The sequence below is a fragment of the Pseudophryne corroboree genome, chromosome 11 (assembly GCF_028390025.1).
Source record: "Pseudophryne corroboree isolate aPseCor3 chromosome 11, aPseCor3.hap2, whole genome shotgun sequence".
Lineage (NCBI taxonomy): Eukaryota > Metazoa > Chordata > Amphibia > Anura > Myobatrachidae > Pseudophryne > Pseudophryne corroboree.
Window position 1 is genome coordinate 217,418,663 of NC_086454.1, and position 16,681 is coordinate 217,435,343.

At 45.0% G+C, this 16,681-nt stretch overlaps 1 protein-coding gene and 2 pseudogenes across 1 annotated transcript in view; 2 read left to right on the plus strand and 1 right to left on the minus strand.

The window, feature by feature from the left end:
* EDC4 (enhancer of mRNA decapping 4) overlaps positions 1-16,681 on the minus strand; it is a 1,121,437-nt gene that overhangs the window by 972,218 nt on the left and 132,538 nt on the right. The window lies entirely within an intron of this gene.
* Positions 13,528-13,646, plus strand: LOC134971259 (5S ribosomal RNA; annotated as a pseudogene).
* Positions 15,007-15,125, plus strand: LOC134971349 (5S ribosomal RNA; annotated as a pseudogene).

Genomic DNA, 16,681 nt, shown 5'->3' on the forward strand with positions numbered 1-16,681 from the left:
CAGTTGTTATCGGGGGAAAACCACGCATCATCACACACCTCATTTAATTTCTCAGATTCAGGAAAACTACAGGTAGTTTTTCCTCACCGAACATAATACCCCTTTTTGGTGGTACTCGTATTATCAGAAATGTGTAAAACATTTTTCATTGCCTCAATCATGTAACGTGTGGCCCTACTGGAAGTCACATTTGTCTCTTCACCGTCGACACTGGAGTCAGTATCCGTGTCGGCGTCTATGTCTGCCATCTGAGGTAACGGGCGCTTTAGAGCCCCTGACGGCCTATGAGACGTCTGGACAGGCACAAGCTGAGTAGCCGGCTGTCTCATGTCAACCACTGTCTTTTATACAGAGCTGACACTGTCACGTAATTCCTTCCAACAGTTCATCCACTCAGGTGTCGACCCCCTAGGGGGTGACATCACTATTACAGGCAATCTGCTCCGTCTCCACATCATTTTTCTCCTCATACATGTCGACACAAACGTACCGACATACAGCACACACACAGGGAATGCTCTGATAGAGGACAGGACCCCACTAGCCCTTTGGGGAGACAGAGGGAGAGTTTGCCAGCACACACCAAAGCGCTATATATATATATATATATATATATATACACAGGGATAACCTTATATAAGTGTTTTTCCCCTTATAGCTGCTGTATTGTTAATACTGCGCCTAATTAGTTCCCCCCTCTCTTTTTTAACCCTTTCTGTAGTGTAGTGACTGCAGGGGAGAGCCAGGGGAGCTTCCCTCCAACTGAGCTGTGAGGGAAAATGGCGCCAGTGTGCTGAGGAGATAGGCTCCGCCCCCTTTTTCGCGGACTTTTCTCCTGCTTTTTTATGGATTCTGGCAGGGGTTAAAATTCATCCATATAGCCCTGGGGGCTATATGTGATGTATTTTCGCCAGCCAAGGTGTTTTTATTGCTGCTCAGGGCGCCCCCCCCCTAGCGCCCTGCACCCTCAGTGACCGAAGTGTGAAGTGTGCTGAGGAGCAATGGCGCACAGCTGCAGTGCTGTGCGCTACCTTGGTGAAGACAGGATGTCTTCTGCCGCCGATTTTCCGGACCTCTTCTGTCTTCTGGCTCTGTAAGGGGGCCGGCGGCGCGGCTCTGGGACCCATCCATGGCTGGGCCTGTGATCGTCCCTCTGGAGCTAATGTCCAGTAGCCTAAGAAGCCCAATCCACTCTGCACGCAGGTGAGTTCGCTTCTTCTCCCCTTAGTCCCTCGATGCAGTGAGCCTGTTGCCAGCAGGTCTCACTGAAAATAAAAAACCTAAACTAAAACTTTCACTAAGAAGCTCAGGAGAGCCCCTAGTGTGCACCCTTCTCGTTCGGGCACAGAGATCTAACTGAGGCTTGGAGGAGGGTCATAGGGGGAGGAGCCAGTGCACACCAGATAGTCCTAAAGCTTTCTTTAGATGTGCCCAGTCTCCTGCGGAGCCGCTATTCCCCATGGTCCTTACGGAGTCCCCAGCATCCACTTAGGACGTTAGAGAAATAGAGGTTACAAAAAGATCCCGCGAATTGGGTACGACCAGTGGTGGGCACATTGCTGGAACTCGTATTGGCCAATTGGGGCGTAAGTGAGTGAAGGCACTAGTTGAACTTTCACCGTCGCCTTACCGAGGGGAACTTGGTTTGTTTTGTAATTTGCTAAAACAGCCATATCTGCAAACAATGGGGGCCAGTTGCTCAAAGAACGGACGTCCAACAAGGCAGTGATCGCAAAATACGCGCTATAGCGCGTTTTTACGCGGTACAGGGAGAAAGAGACTCACATTTTAAAAATGAGCGGGTCCTGCAGGACGCGCTGTGAGTCAGAGTCCTGTTTGCGCCTTAGCCGATACTGAAATGGTATTGGCTAAGCCGCACATAGACTAACAGCGCGTCCTGCAGTCATACTTCTGTGCCGGCCTCTCCAGCCAATCACTGCCAGTGCCAGCGGCATGTCCCCATCATAGGCGTGCGCACACCCTAATGTTGGCCAGCCCCCACACACCGGACGGCTCGGTACCTACGCTGCTGACATCCGCGGGCAGTCCTGCACGCTACTGAGCACAGGTCCGCCTCGTGGCGGGCGGTAAGCCCCGACCTGACATCACATCGGGGCTTGTAGAGAGGAACATCAGCGCACCGCAGCCCAGGACTCAGGAGGAGTCATGAGGACGGTTACTTGGAGGCAAAGTCGGATTAATGACAATGCTGACTGGGGCTTCCAGGAGCATCTTCCACCGTCACCTCTCCGGAAGCACCAGGCGGGAGCAACTGCTACTGTGCTAGGAGCCTTGGATATATTGTACTGGAAGAAACTGTTCCAGCTGCTGTTACTCCAGCTGCTGGCATCACCACGTTAGCTTGGCATTGGTGGACAGTTTGGAGCAGGACTAGAGGCTGTGTGTTGGGGACTTACTCATCAGTGACCAGGAGGAGAGAGGTGGAGCTGGCCTTTGCAGAGGCATCATGTGGAATGCAGGCAACATGGATTCTAACCAGACCACTTTCAGGGCACATAATATGCCATTTAAATTGCCCGTGTCTGAGCCAGGTGAACTGAAGGTTTCTCATCGTCTTGGTGAGTGCTTAGAGACCAATTTTGGTCTTGGACAGACCCCACGATTTGTGGATGTGTTGATGCCGTAACTAACATTACAGTGCCGACTTGTAGTGTAAGAAATTAGCATTTTATTATACGGTAAAAAAGCTAATCCTCTCAGTAGTAGGGCATAGGGGAGGGGGCACTAGAAATCTGCATTTAATTAACATCGGTAGGGTGACACTTCTTAACTAGGTGTCATTTAATTTTAAGAAGGTTGTTAAGAGATTTGTGCTGGGAGGATCTTCGGTGCTGAGCAGATATCTATGTGGGGGTGGGCTTGTGCTACAGGGACATCTGTGTGATGGAAGACATTTGTGCTTGGGGGTGCTATATAAGGGAAAGCGCTGTGTGATGTGTGTATAGCTGTGTGAGGAGAGAGAGCTATGGGTTGGGGGGGAGAACTGAGTATGTATTTATATACTGTATATATTAATCATGCCCCAAACCTGTATCTTGCCTAGCGACCCATTAAGTCCCAATGGTAAAATAGTGCTAGACACCCCCGATCGGCGGTGCTAGATACGCCATTCTGGCAGTGAACACCATAATAAAATGTGCTTTGCATGCCTATGGTTCCCATGTAGGCGTCTCCCGAGACCTACGTCCTCCTTGCCGCCAGCGTTCTGCTCAGCACTGTGCTGTTCTATGTAACAACGACCGTCTCCCTGCACACAGCGTGATCATTGCCCAGCGTTGCATGTATTTAACATCATCGCTGACTAAAGGACAATCCTCCCACCGGTTTGTCTGAGGTTTCACCACGTAGTGCCTTCCAAATTGAGGTGCAGTGATTTTAAATCATCTCACAGAAGGTACATGTCGTCATACCGACGTAAGCCAGTCCGCAAGGGCAGGTTAATAGATAGATAATGTGGTCCATCTGGTAGTGAAATGTATTTTAAAATCGCTGCACCACTGTGATGATGTGTGTGTGTGTGTGTGTGTGTATGTATATGTGTATATATATATATATATATATATATATATATATATAAAATATAATATAATATTCGGTTCGATACGGCACTCAGTATTGCCAAGGTCTCATAAGGTACTTGCTCTGGTGCCCTCCCCAGGTCAGTAACCCAGTAATAACATGCAAGTAAACGGGCGGCACTCTCCAGACTTTCAAGTTTCAATAGAGTCCTTTAATCCTACGTGACGTTTCGGGCTCTCGCCTGTCGTCAGGGACAATCATACACATGATAGTCCCTGACGACGGGCGGGAGCCCGAAATGTAACGTAGGATTAAAGGACGCTATTGCAACTTGAAAGTCTGGAGAGTGCCGCCCGTTTACTTGCATGATATAGATAGATAGATATACATATATATATATATATATATATATATATAATCTCCTGTGCAGGTCACATACATTTTATACTCTGTGTGTGTGTGTGTGTGTGTGTGTGTGTCTAGCTATCACTACAGAGATCTTATTGCCTGGTCCTAACCCCCTCCTTCTTTCTACTCTTACCCCCTCCATGTCCCAGAGCTTCTGCCCCTAACCCCCTCCCTAGCCCCAGCACTGCCCTCTGTATGCCCAAGTACTGTCCAAACTGCTATCAACCTTTACCCCCTCCATACTCCTAGCACTGTCTGCCCTTAGTATTGCCCCAAGTGCTGTCTACCTTTACCCCCTCAATTACCCCAGCACCGCCCCAACTTATCTACTCTTACCCCCTCCTTAGCTCCAGTACGGCCTGCCCCTAACCCACTCCTTTCCTTCAGTACTGCCCCAATAGCTGTCTGCCCTCGTCCCCTATAATATGTGATGGGACCCAGCAATAGTGGAGCAGGACCCCAATTTTTTAAATTAAGGGGTCCCTGGGACCCACAATTTTTTTCGCTCAGCGCAATCACTGCAAGGGTTCACGTTGGTATTTGTTGGCCCAAAGGGTCAGCACGGTATATAATGTGTGAGAAACCACACACACAGGTATTATGCAAAGAATGGGAACGAATGACTGAGGATGATGGGGAACAGTTTCCCAGGGTAGGCAGTTTGAATCCTGAGGTATTGCAAAATCTAAGAAAAAGGATAGGTCTAATAAAATCTGCAAAACAGAGGATTAGACAATGATTATTTACATTTATGGCAACAGGAAGGTGAGATACAAAGGGAATTAGCTTACACAGCTGACTCACTTTGGTAAGAAAAAAAAGGCAACAAGAGAGAAAGTGGTCACAGAGAATGGCACACTGGTATATGATAAAAATGCACTTAGCAACTGTATTGATAATTATGGTAGTAGTAAATGTAACAATGATAAAAGTAAAACTGTTAAATGTACAACTGTTAACCCGTGCAAGTTGCACTCCATGTTAAACTTCCCTCAGGGTTACGGGCAGGAAAGTGAGCCCAGCACGATGTTGGCACCTTTTCCAGCAGCAATCATACAAGATATCCAGGTGGACGCGACCCAATCGGTAAAGGCAGTAGTCAAACCCCCTAACGGAGGGTCAGGTAAGGTCGTGTCCACAGGTACGTACGGTGTTCTATATCACGCACAAACAAATGTACCTCATATTGTAGAACCAACACAAGATGATGTGGTTGAATTTAATCCTGTCAGGGTGATCACAGTCCCCAATGGGAAGACTGACGCTCAGGGAATCACACCCGCCAGGAACAGTGCAATGCCCTGCCCCCGGACAGAATTAAGAGCAATTATGTCTGAATTCCCTGATCCTAGGAAAGATCTAGTTGCATGTCAGAGGTTTATTAAAGAACTAGGAAACTCCACAGAGCCCACCAACAAAGGTTGGCGGACAGTGCTGAGGGCATGTTTGCCCTCCAGTGTTGACCCTGCAAAATGTATTACTGATTGTAAATTAGACACAGAAGTACCTCGTACGGAGGAACACAATCAGGAATGTATTAAGCAGATCAACCGACAGTTAGGAGTATATTTCCCATCTGTTGTCGAGTGGAACAAAATCTTCTCTATAAGACAAAGAGAAGAGGAAAGTACTTCTAATTATTTCAATCGAGCACTGAAAATAATGGCTAGAGACACTGGGATCACGGACATTGAGGGAAATGCACAACATAGAGAGATAGCGGTTAAGGTATTAATGGATGGTTTAAAGGTAGTATTGAGAACAAGGGTACAGACCACTCAGCCAAACTGGAGAAATATCTCAGTGGCTGCATTAAGGAAGTCCGCTGTTGGGCACGATCTGAACATTAGCAAACACAGGGAGTCACGGGAGTAAGCAAATGACAATCAGTAGACAGGCCCCGACAACGAAGCCACATCAGCTTAAGCCCCAGACCCCTGTGGGTAAGTCAAAGGTGTTAACTTGTTATCACTGTCACAAAGAGGGACATTATGCACGAGATTGTATGTTCAAAGATTTACAGAAGGTATATCAACCCCCTAGACAACAACATAACCATGGTATCCAAGGAATCAGGGAAGCACAGGGAAAGCGGTTGATGGTGATGAGCATCCAAGCGTTTGAGGAGGCATCAAATCAACCAAAACCCCAGGTCACTGGCACTTGGAGGAAGCCAAGGGTTTGTTATTTGTGTAAAAGGGAAGGGCATTATGCCAGAAATTGTAACAGCCCACAAAGTCAGACCCCCTAGACAACGACATGAAAAATGAAATTGTAATCAGGTACCGCATATGTAAAATTTTGAGCTACACCTATAAGTTGCAATCAGGAAAGTTGATCATTAACCTTGATAGTAAGCCTGAGGTTACAGTCAATGTAATTGGGAGGTCATTCCTTGAAGACACGGGGACGGCCGGGTAAACTTTGTAAGTTATCTGTAAATGTTTCTTTTTCCCCATCTCCAACGTTCACCTGCAGAACTCAAACATCACATGGCTACTTGGTCTTTGCAGAAGTCTACCTAACCCCAGTACGTCTTACCAGCATCGTTGTGTTTGGCCAGACGCACAGGGTGGAGAGGGGAAATACTGGTGGGGGGGGGGGGGGGGGGAGATTATGCAGAGATACTGGTGGACATGTTGATGTGACAGCCTGTTGATGAAGATCTGACAATGTTTTTTTTTTGTGTTGTGTCTTATGTAACATATATATATTGTTCTCTCTCTCTTTAGTTTTTTTTTTCTCATGTTCTCATGCTTTACAGATGGTATGTCACACATCAGTTAGGCAAATGGTAATGCAAGCTTTTTGCTCCTTACAGAAAGATCGCTGAGTCGGATAGAATAATGCATCACCGGAATGTTCGTTTGGAAGACTGAGAGACAGCACCGTTTAGATGACGACAGAGCAAGAAGAACAACAAGACTAGAAGACATCGTAACATTTTTCTTTCCCCTCAATTATTTTCTGTACCCCCATTACAAATTTCTCTTTCTCCTCCTGAAAGATGGACTCGCCCCAAGAGACTGCAGTCCGTGTTTTCCTGTTGACCCTGATGTTGACCAGAGCAGTGAGGTCGAGAAAGGATTTAGAATGGAATCTGATGACCAGGATGGAGGCGTAGATTTCCAAGAGCAACACAATCACCGAGTAAAGGCGAGTACCAGAAAACGATCCAGTAGCTATGTTATTAATAGACATTGTGAAGGATTGTTAGCTGAAGAGAACTGCATCTGTAGGCACTGTGACAATATAGTTGAGGATGGGTGCATCAAGAAATGTCAGTCCAGTTTTAATATCCACATGGACCGGCATCCATTGAGTGACTATCACTCCTTAGTGGGTAAAGTGTTAAACCAGACAGACTGTTGGGTGTGCACTCAAGTACCTCAAGGTCATAGCAAATCAGGACTAGTACCATTCCCTTTGACTGTAGGAGAGGTACTTGAGTTAAGTGGTGGGAGGCCGGTGGACAAGAGGTTTAATATCTCTAGTCCTCCTAGTTTGAAGCTCCACCAATATCATGTGGATAGGTCCTTAGTATGCTTTAACATTTCCAATCCCCGAAAGCCGGGAAATTGGGAAGTGTCATGGAGTAACCAAACCATGACATTTTCACATAGAGCCGACAGAATGCTCATAGATTCAGAGCTTATACGCCAGATAGCCGACAGTGAAAAATATTTCCAGTACAGGTACACTCTAGGAAGTAAGACTATGCGAGTTGGAGAAGTATCACCAGGATACTGTGCACATATCATACAAACGGATACGTGTACTAGACAGATGGGAGAATTAGGGTTAGGAGATTTCACATGGAAAGTTTGTAACATATGTTCTCCCCGATGATGCATATTTCATATGCGGGAGGTAGGCGTATAAGTGGCTTGACCCAAACTCAGAGGGATTGTGTTACATTGGAAAAGTACTGCCTGAAGTAATGACTGTATCCCATAACAAAATGAAAGACATTCACCGTGGTGCCCAAGCTCCTTATACTCACACTCATTACGAGCACATCGTTAAAAGGCACCTTATAGGGAGGACAGAGCATCCAGCCTCTGATCTAATCCACGAATCCACCGGGATTCAATTCCTCCTCGCGTTAGATATCACTCGTACCGCCAGAGGAGTGATAAACTTTAGGTAAATAAACGCGCTTGCGAACCTGATAGATAATATCACCGAAATGTATGACGACATGTTCAGGTATACTGGGAGAGAGCTACAAGCCTACAAAACAGAGCTGGTTCAGCATAGGATGATTCTCAATTATCTCACGGCAGTGACAGGAGGGTATTGTGTCACCCTAGCAACTCAGTATGGTGTAAAGTGCTGCACGTATATTACAAACAGCACTGAGGACCCGATCGAGGTCATAGACCAAAAGATGGATGACATTTTGCAATTAAAGTGGGAGTTAGTTCCGAAGGAGGCACAATCTCACACTCGCTGCTGTGAGTAATGAGCTGACCAGTTGGGTGTCATGGTTTAACCCACGAAATTGGTTCTATGGTTTAGGAGAATGGGCCCAAGGTATTATCATGAATGTAGGGAAATTTCTCTTGTGTATCCTGGGAGTCGTCATATTGTTTGGTCTGATATTTAGATGCGTACGGACTTTAACGAAGTGTAAAGGTAGTACCAGAGTGATGAGTCTGAGGAGCGAGGACACTGTAATAACAACAACTAATTTGATTTATGACCCAACGATTGAGACAATATTGTGATGAAAATGTGATTCCACGGTCCGTTTCTTTCACCCGTTTCTCCTTTGTTTTTCTCCAAGGTACAAGGACATCCACTTGGAAGAAGAATTTGACAACCTCTTTTATACAGACCATAGATGAACTGTGTCACGGACACCCAATACTTCAGAGACTGTAATTTTATGGACACTGGAAAAGCTTTTGTTCACCACTTACAGCAAAAGCACCGCGAGACATCAGACAACATGTACATCAGACAAGACACCGACAAGACCCCAATCGGCGACTGTATATTAAATCTCACATAGTTATATGACTGCATTTATAATGTCTGTTTCTTATCTTCATCTCTACAACCTCCAGGTAGTATCTCACATAGCCGACAGGTGATTCTCACATATCCGCACTCACATACTCTCCCCCTTCATGTATCATCAACTAATGTGCACCCCATTTGTTGCAACCAAAAGCCAAAAAGAGCTCGGTAGAGTGATAGGCCATCCACAGACCCTTAATACGGGATAAGAAGGATTCAAATGTATACTTCGCAATACCTCGAAGCTTGATTTAGAACACGTACGGCACGATGATACATGACCCCTCAGACATGGATTTCATACACACATGCTATTACTATCTCACTAGGTCATACATTTCCCACCTCCTCCTCTCCTCCCTACTCCCAATCATAATGAGGTATTTCATGATAACATATATTTCTCTGTTTGGATTATTTAGATAGTGGCAGTTATTGTTGACTGCCAAAGGGTGGACTGTCAAAGTCAAAAAGATTACATAAAGAGAACATACAAACTACACACATTTAAGTCACTATAATTGCAAATATGCGCAGTGAGTACAGCAATATATGGTAACTCACGCATTTACACGGACATGCCACAGAGATGGATTCGACACTTATTTCATACAGTACATAATTATAATAATATCAAGCACCAGACATCACGGTGATTTAAAATTACCTATTGAATTAATGTCATGAATGTGTATTATTTGAACGGAACCAGATACACCTGTCTTGTTTACTATTAAAACAAGCAGATTGGTGTGTAGATTAATTTGATACTTGTTGTGAAGTTGTGGGACATTGCAACAGATAGTTATGATTATATGTATAAAAGCTAAAATCACTGTTAGAACAATGAATGATACAGTGAACAGGGAACTCAAGCCAACCCTTTTGGCAGTTTTCATAGACAACCTGATCAGCATATACAAAGAAAATAGTGACTCATTCATAGAGAGAGAGACCCCTCCCCCAGGAACTAGTCACACAGGAAAGTAGTTCCTGGCTAGGGGGGAGGTCAGAGTCAGTTGCTTGTGGTCTCAATCTCGTGGTCAGATTACACATACTGCTCCTTTCTCCCCTCTTGGGGTTGTTTGTTATTTTTTCACTGCATTCAATGTTATGTGTGCTTGTAGTAAGTGAATAGAAGTAGGTTTTATTTCTGCGCTGTCTCCTTATTTCTAAATCACTGTGTGTACCTCTCATTTGGTTGTTTTATTATTCTATCCGATATAGATACTAAAATTGTTACTCCAGAGTGAACACCAACTTATCTATTGGCATTCACACTTCTATCTCTTTTTACTTAGCCCAGCATATTTGTATATTGAGGCGCACCAACATTCATTGCACTTCTTATTAACATACCACTGTTTGGCAACTTGTGTGTGGGGACATCCTTGGATTTTTATTAATAGATCTTCCAAGGTCAAAGCAACTTGTTGAGTAATTGTAGAACCTGTGCTGAAGCGTTTTCCCCTCAGGTTCAGGACCAAGAAGGTCTGTATGTCCGGTGTTTCACTGCTACGCAGCAGGTCGTCCTCCGACAACAGCTTCCAATCAGGAACCAGCATGAGCATATGCACTTTCACAGGTAATGTTGCAATTGCTTAATAAGATTAGCAACCCCCGCACCCCTTCCCCCTGCTAGTCCACCTACAGGTGCAGGCCACGTCATCAGTGTTCTACCTGCTCATGAGTCTCAGTCTGCTGCAGTCGTTCATTCAGTTGGTGCAAGTGTCAGCATCTCTCCAACATATGGTAGACAAGAAGCACCCGTCCAAGAGCAAGCCTAACAGACGGGACAGGTCTACTCCCCTGTCAGGTTATGACTTAGATTTGGAGGATCATGAGGATAGGGTCATTCCATGTCAGTTCACCCAGGCATGACACCCACCGACTCAGATTTTCATGATACTTTGAACATTTGCTACTACCACATAGCTACTAACCCATGCCATTTTTTTCTTCTCTATGCCTCACAGTTTTTGAGATATAGGGGGTCAAAGTTTAAAAAAAAAATTGCTTGGAAATGCCACTCCTGATGCTCAGTTTTTTGTGAGGTGTATCTGGAAAAAAAAATTAACATCTCCGTGCCTAATACACGTATCACTTTGAAATTTTTACCCTTGGTCAATAAAAATATGGAGATTCCAGTAAAAAATGTTTCATCAATCTTGCCCGACTCCGAAAGTTTATTATACATTCCATTACTTAATCTTTTTTAACGTCCCTTTTGGTTTACAATGAACCTTAAAGTATACTTTAAAGGGCTATGAAAGAAAAATAATGGGATTTTGATGGCCTGAATGAGTATTTTAATGTTTAATTATAATGATCTTGTTAAAAACAAAAAATACCATTAAGTATAACTTTACCCACCAGGGGATTAGTTTCATTTGTATATTTCTATGTATATGTGCATATTTCTAATTACACATAGGGGAGTATTGAATTAGCTGTGATAACCTGTTTTTCTCCGGCACGGTCCACAGGTTTCCATAGGATATCAATGGGATATGATGGCGCGACAGCGTATTGGCACCAAACAATCACAAGCTTTCAGTCCTCCCAGGATGCAACGGGCCCGTCCATATATCCCACCCACTGGCTCAGGCAAATCTGTTTTTTGTTTGGTGCGGCAGGAGCCGGACCATGGTCACAGGGCTGCTGTTGTTTGGCAGCCCTAGGCTTTATTAATTTATTGTTATAGTCTTACTATGTTTGCCGAGTGATAATTCCTACCAGCGTCTTACAAGCATATTAGAAAGAGTCGCTCCAACAACTCTCCACCGGGTCGCAACAACGCTTATCCACGGTACAAGTGCTGTCTCGACGGGCGTCTGTCAGATATACTAGCAGGTCCAGCAGACATTACGAGGCTGTGGCCGGAGCATGGGGAGAAAGTAAGGCATCGATTCCACTTAGTAGAGGAAGAATGGACACAGCCGCACTGTATTGGGAGGAGACTACCAAACAGTAGCTGGCGCACCGCCACCACGAGTGATCCAGCGCGAGGACTTAGGGATCATAAGGAACCAGGAGTAGCATGAGGCTGCAATCCCTAGGGTTGTCAGCGGTGGGGAGTCAGAAGCTCTCCTGGTCGCCTCCCCCAAATCATGACCAGTTTCCGTCGGTCTCCCGCCATGAACGGATTGCCTCACTTCAGTCTCAGACGCTACCACGAAGGGTCTCGGTCGCAGCATAGGCCGCTGCGTCTGTGTACACTAAGCACTACCGCAAGGAGAGTACGACCGGTGCATCTGCTTGCACAGTGCGTCTGTGTTCACTAAAATTACCGGAGCGGCAGTGTACACTAGTAGCGTCTCGATACACTCAGCGTTCGCTAACGTATTGATCGATCCTGGAAGTGGGGTGAGTCTCCCTGTATCCCACTTTACTGAGTACGGGTGATACAGCACTAAAATATCTATCTGCTTTTTGTCAGTATGAATAGTTAACTTTAGTGCCTATTGCATATGTGTGTACATTACTGTGGTTTTCTTCGCAATGCGTCTGAATACGGTAAAGATCTGTATAGAACAGAATTCAGTAATAAGTAGTCCTACATACTTTGAAATGTGTTTGTAGCTGATAATATGCTCATATGACTAATATATAACATGTGACTGACTGCTAGTGTGATTGCTGACTTAATGTAAATGATTGTCGGTTAATCTTCTGATCCTCAATGCAGGTGCATGGGTAGGGTCACATTGATATCACTTTAGAAAAATAAAGTGATTACAGTCACAAATTGTGTAGTACACTGTGAAAGTGCTGATTATTTATCATGTCTAAGAGCGGCAAAGGTGACGAGGGTACATTTACAGTAACACCAACACTCATATCTTGTTGTTTTGCAAAAACTGTATTATCCTCTATGATCTGGTACAGTATGGTTCATGTGCAAAATGGTTTGCTGTTCAGCAAAATACATCCCTGATCTACATCAGGTATAGATAGACCCATTAGGGCGATGTTTGCACAGACCTTGTCCTGTTTTGCTGAAAAATTCATTCTTACAGCTTCAATACCAGGAATAGGGTGCACTATTAACCCATACATGCAGCTCACTACTTATGGTATGATGAACCGAATGTAAATAAATAGACTTAACAGGCTACACATGATATTCATCAGACGATGAAAGCTCTATATACTCTACTTCAGCATACGAAGAACAGGTAAAAGGTATCAGCTAAATGAATAAGCTGAATAAATGAGAGCAGAAAAGGCTAGTCTGTCAAAGGCAGTAGAGCCTCGGTTAAAAAATAAGGCACCTTTGTTTAAACGTCCCAAAAAGGGCCTATTCACGAGGGCAGAATTCAGGAAAAAGGTTTGGGTTACACCGAATAAAATAGAATTCCCGGTAAATCGGATTCTAATATCTTTTTCCAGCTGGGGACTGTATAAAATAGGGAAGTGTCTCCAAAAACAGACACACGTCATTGATAGTGCTAAAATCTATATGGCCTCTGCCGTCAAAAGAGGAATGGTTTTCAAAAAAAACATTGTCTTTCTCTGGGGCAGTCATAAAGCCAGCCGTGACTTCACCTTGCAATCTACGGCCACACCACACTGGATAGGCCCAATCTCACTAGATCTTGGAAGCTAAGCAGTGTTGGGCCTGCTTAGTTCTTGGAGGGGAGACCACCTTGAAATACCAGGTGCTGTAGGTACATTGGGCTGAGGTACTTGAAGACAGGTTTTCAGCGCTTGCAAGGGAGCAAGAATCCCATATAACTCATATGGACACTAATGTTCTAGGGCATCAGCATTAACAATAGCTGCTCGCAGAGCAGTTTGGCTTACACACATGGAAAGCTGATTCAGAATCAAAGAAGGTTCTGGAAACTTTGTCTTGGCTGGAAGATTCTGTTTGGGAAGGAGTTAACAGTTATTCTGCAGTAAGAAACAGACTCCAAGAAGGTCATGTTTCCTTCCACACCGGTTTCGGCCATGTCGGTCATAAAGGAACGCAACAGCCCCAAGAGGACCAGTTTGCAAACTAGAAGGGGGCCGACTTCTTCAGTTTGCACAGATCTGGTAGCAGTCTACAAACAGATGACTGGGTGCAAGAAGCGGTATCACTAGGTTATGCTTTCCCTTCTAGAAGCATCCTCCTCGAAGGTTCTTCTGTTTCAGCCCGTCTCGGGTAGACGCGTAGGTGAGGGATTTGCATGAAGCAGTTCAGAATTTGCTTTTGTCAGGAATAGTCATTCCGGTAACCCATGCACAATGGTGGGGTTTACTCCAACATGGGCCAAAAAGTATCCTTAGCCCCATTCTCAATAAGTCTAAACAGATAAATGTGGGTAATATGGTTCACATGGAGACATGGCACTCCATAGTTTGGTGGGAATCCAGTAGATTACATAGTATTCCTGGATAAGTCAGGAATTTTACCTTCAGGCTCCTATAGCACTGTCCATCAGTGTTATCTCTAGGTTTACCATCCTTCAGCAACATTTCAGTTTTAGGCCTTACCCTTTGGGTTAGCCACAGGCCCAGAATATTTACCAAAATGAATACGGCAGTTTATATCCGCTAGCAGGTGAAAAGAAAATGGTCATACCTTGACCACCTTTTTATCCTGGCACAAATACAGGAAAGGTTTTTGTGCCATCTACAACACACAATAACTTGTCTGCAGAGGCACGAGTGGTTCATAAATTGGCAAAATCATCTCTGGTTCCGTAACAACGGATGACTCACTGAATTCAAGTCTGCAGAAAATAGTTATGGCGGAACAAGATATCCAAGGTGCAGTTAAGGACTCAGGAGTTGTTACACAGTCAAACAATATCAATTCACGCAGTAATGCGAATGATGGGTTTGATGGTGAATAGACATGGTGGAGTGGCACAATTCCACTCAATACCTCTCCAGCATTTGTTTCCATCTACAGCCGCATCACACTGGATATGCCCAATCTCATTTGATGTTGGAAGTTAAGCAGTGTTGTGCCTGGTTAAATTCTCTGATAAAAGACCACCTGTGAAAACCAGGTGGTGTAGGTGGGCCAGATGGACAATAACTATCTACAGCCATACCACACTGGATATGTCCAATCTCACCTGATCTTGCAAATTAAGCAATGGGGGACCTGGTTAGTACCTGGATGGGAGACCACCTGGGAACACCAGGTGTTGTCCATATAACACAAACAAGTACGTGGTACTGGCAAAATGGTACGAAAGTCAGTAGCCTGGGGGCTACAGACATTCCATCTAGACCAGAGAACACACTTCTGGATATCAGGTTGGGAGATCCTAACAACAAATGCCAGGCTTCAGGGCTCTGGGGGCCATTGTCTGGAAGATTATGATTCCGGGGACTATGGGTCACAGAAGAAAGTTGCTTGCTAATAAACCTCTTAGTACTTCGGGTCATATACTAGGTCCTGATTCAGGCACGGGACACTCCTAAAGGAAAACCGGTCCAGATCCGCAAGGACAAGGAAATGGCAGTAGTGTACATCAACCTTCAGAGGGGAACACGCAGCTAAACAGCAAGAAAGGAGGTAAGTCACATACTAAAGTGTGCAGAACTACATCTTCCAGCCTTGTCCGCAGTGTTTTTTCCGGGAGCACTTAACTGAAGAGCAGATTTTCTCAGAAGACACGGCATTCACGTAAGCGAATGGGCTTTGCACCCTAAAGTCGTTTCATACTCAGGTAAAAAAGTGGGATTGGCCAGAGATAGACCTCAAGGAGTCCCATCTGAACAACAAAGAGCCCATAATCGGGTCAGGAACAAAGGATCAAGGAGTGATCTTTGTGGACGTCTTTTTAATGGGAATTTCATTTCACTTACGTGCTACCCAGGATAGTGAGGAAAATACAACAAGGATGCCAGGATTCTAATCACTCCGGCTTGGCCCAGAAGGCGTTGGTACAAAGATCCGCAGAAAATGTCAAATGCCATTACTGTTTCCTCTACACCCAGATCTACTAATGCAGGGTCCTTGTTATCACAGATATCTGGATCGACTGTCTTGACGGCATGGCTCTTGAAGTCTATATCCTGATGTCCGGAGGATTCTCACAGATGCTCAGACCAAGGGAAACTTCCTTGGCTCTTATTTACCACCAAATATAGCAAGCCTATATTCATTCGTGCAATGGAAGAGGTATGGACCCAAAATCTTTCAGAGTTTCTAGGGTTCTAGCATTACTTCAGGCAGGAATGGATAACGAGTTTTATGGTAAGAACTGGGCTCCACAAGTCTGGACAATGGGGTGTAGAGTAGGATCTTGATCCGAGGCACCAACAGACTCAAGCTTTGACTGTTCCCAGAATGCACAGCGCCGCCTCCTATATCACCCCGCCTCCCAGCACAGGAGCTCAGTTTTAGTTAACCAGCCCAATGCAGTAGCAGGAAAAGAGATGACAACGGTTAGTAGCCACATACACCACATTCTCACGACAAGAGAAGTGTCAGCGGCTAACGCCATCTCAACCTAAAGAAGCTAAGTGCGTCAGGGTGGGCGCCTTGTGGAGCCCAGTGTACCTCACAGAAAGAGTTTTAACAAAGGTAAGTTCTTACCATAAAACTCGTTTTCTGCTGCGGGGTACACTGGGCTCCACAAGTCTGGACAATGGGGATGTCCTAAAGAAGTTCCTTATGGGAGGGGACGCACTGTAGCGGGCACAAGAACCCGGCGTCCAAAGGAAGCATCCTGGACAGCGGCAGTATCGAAGGCATAGAACC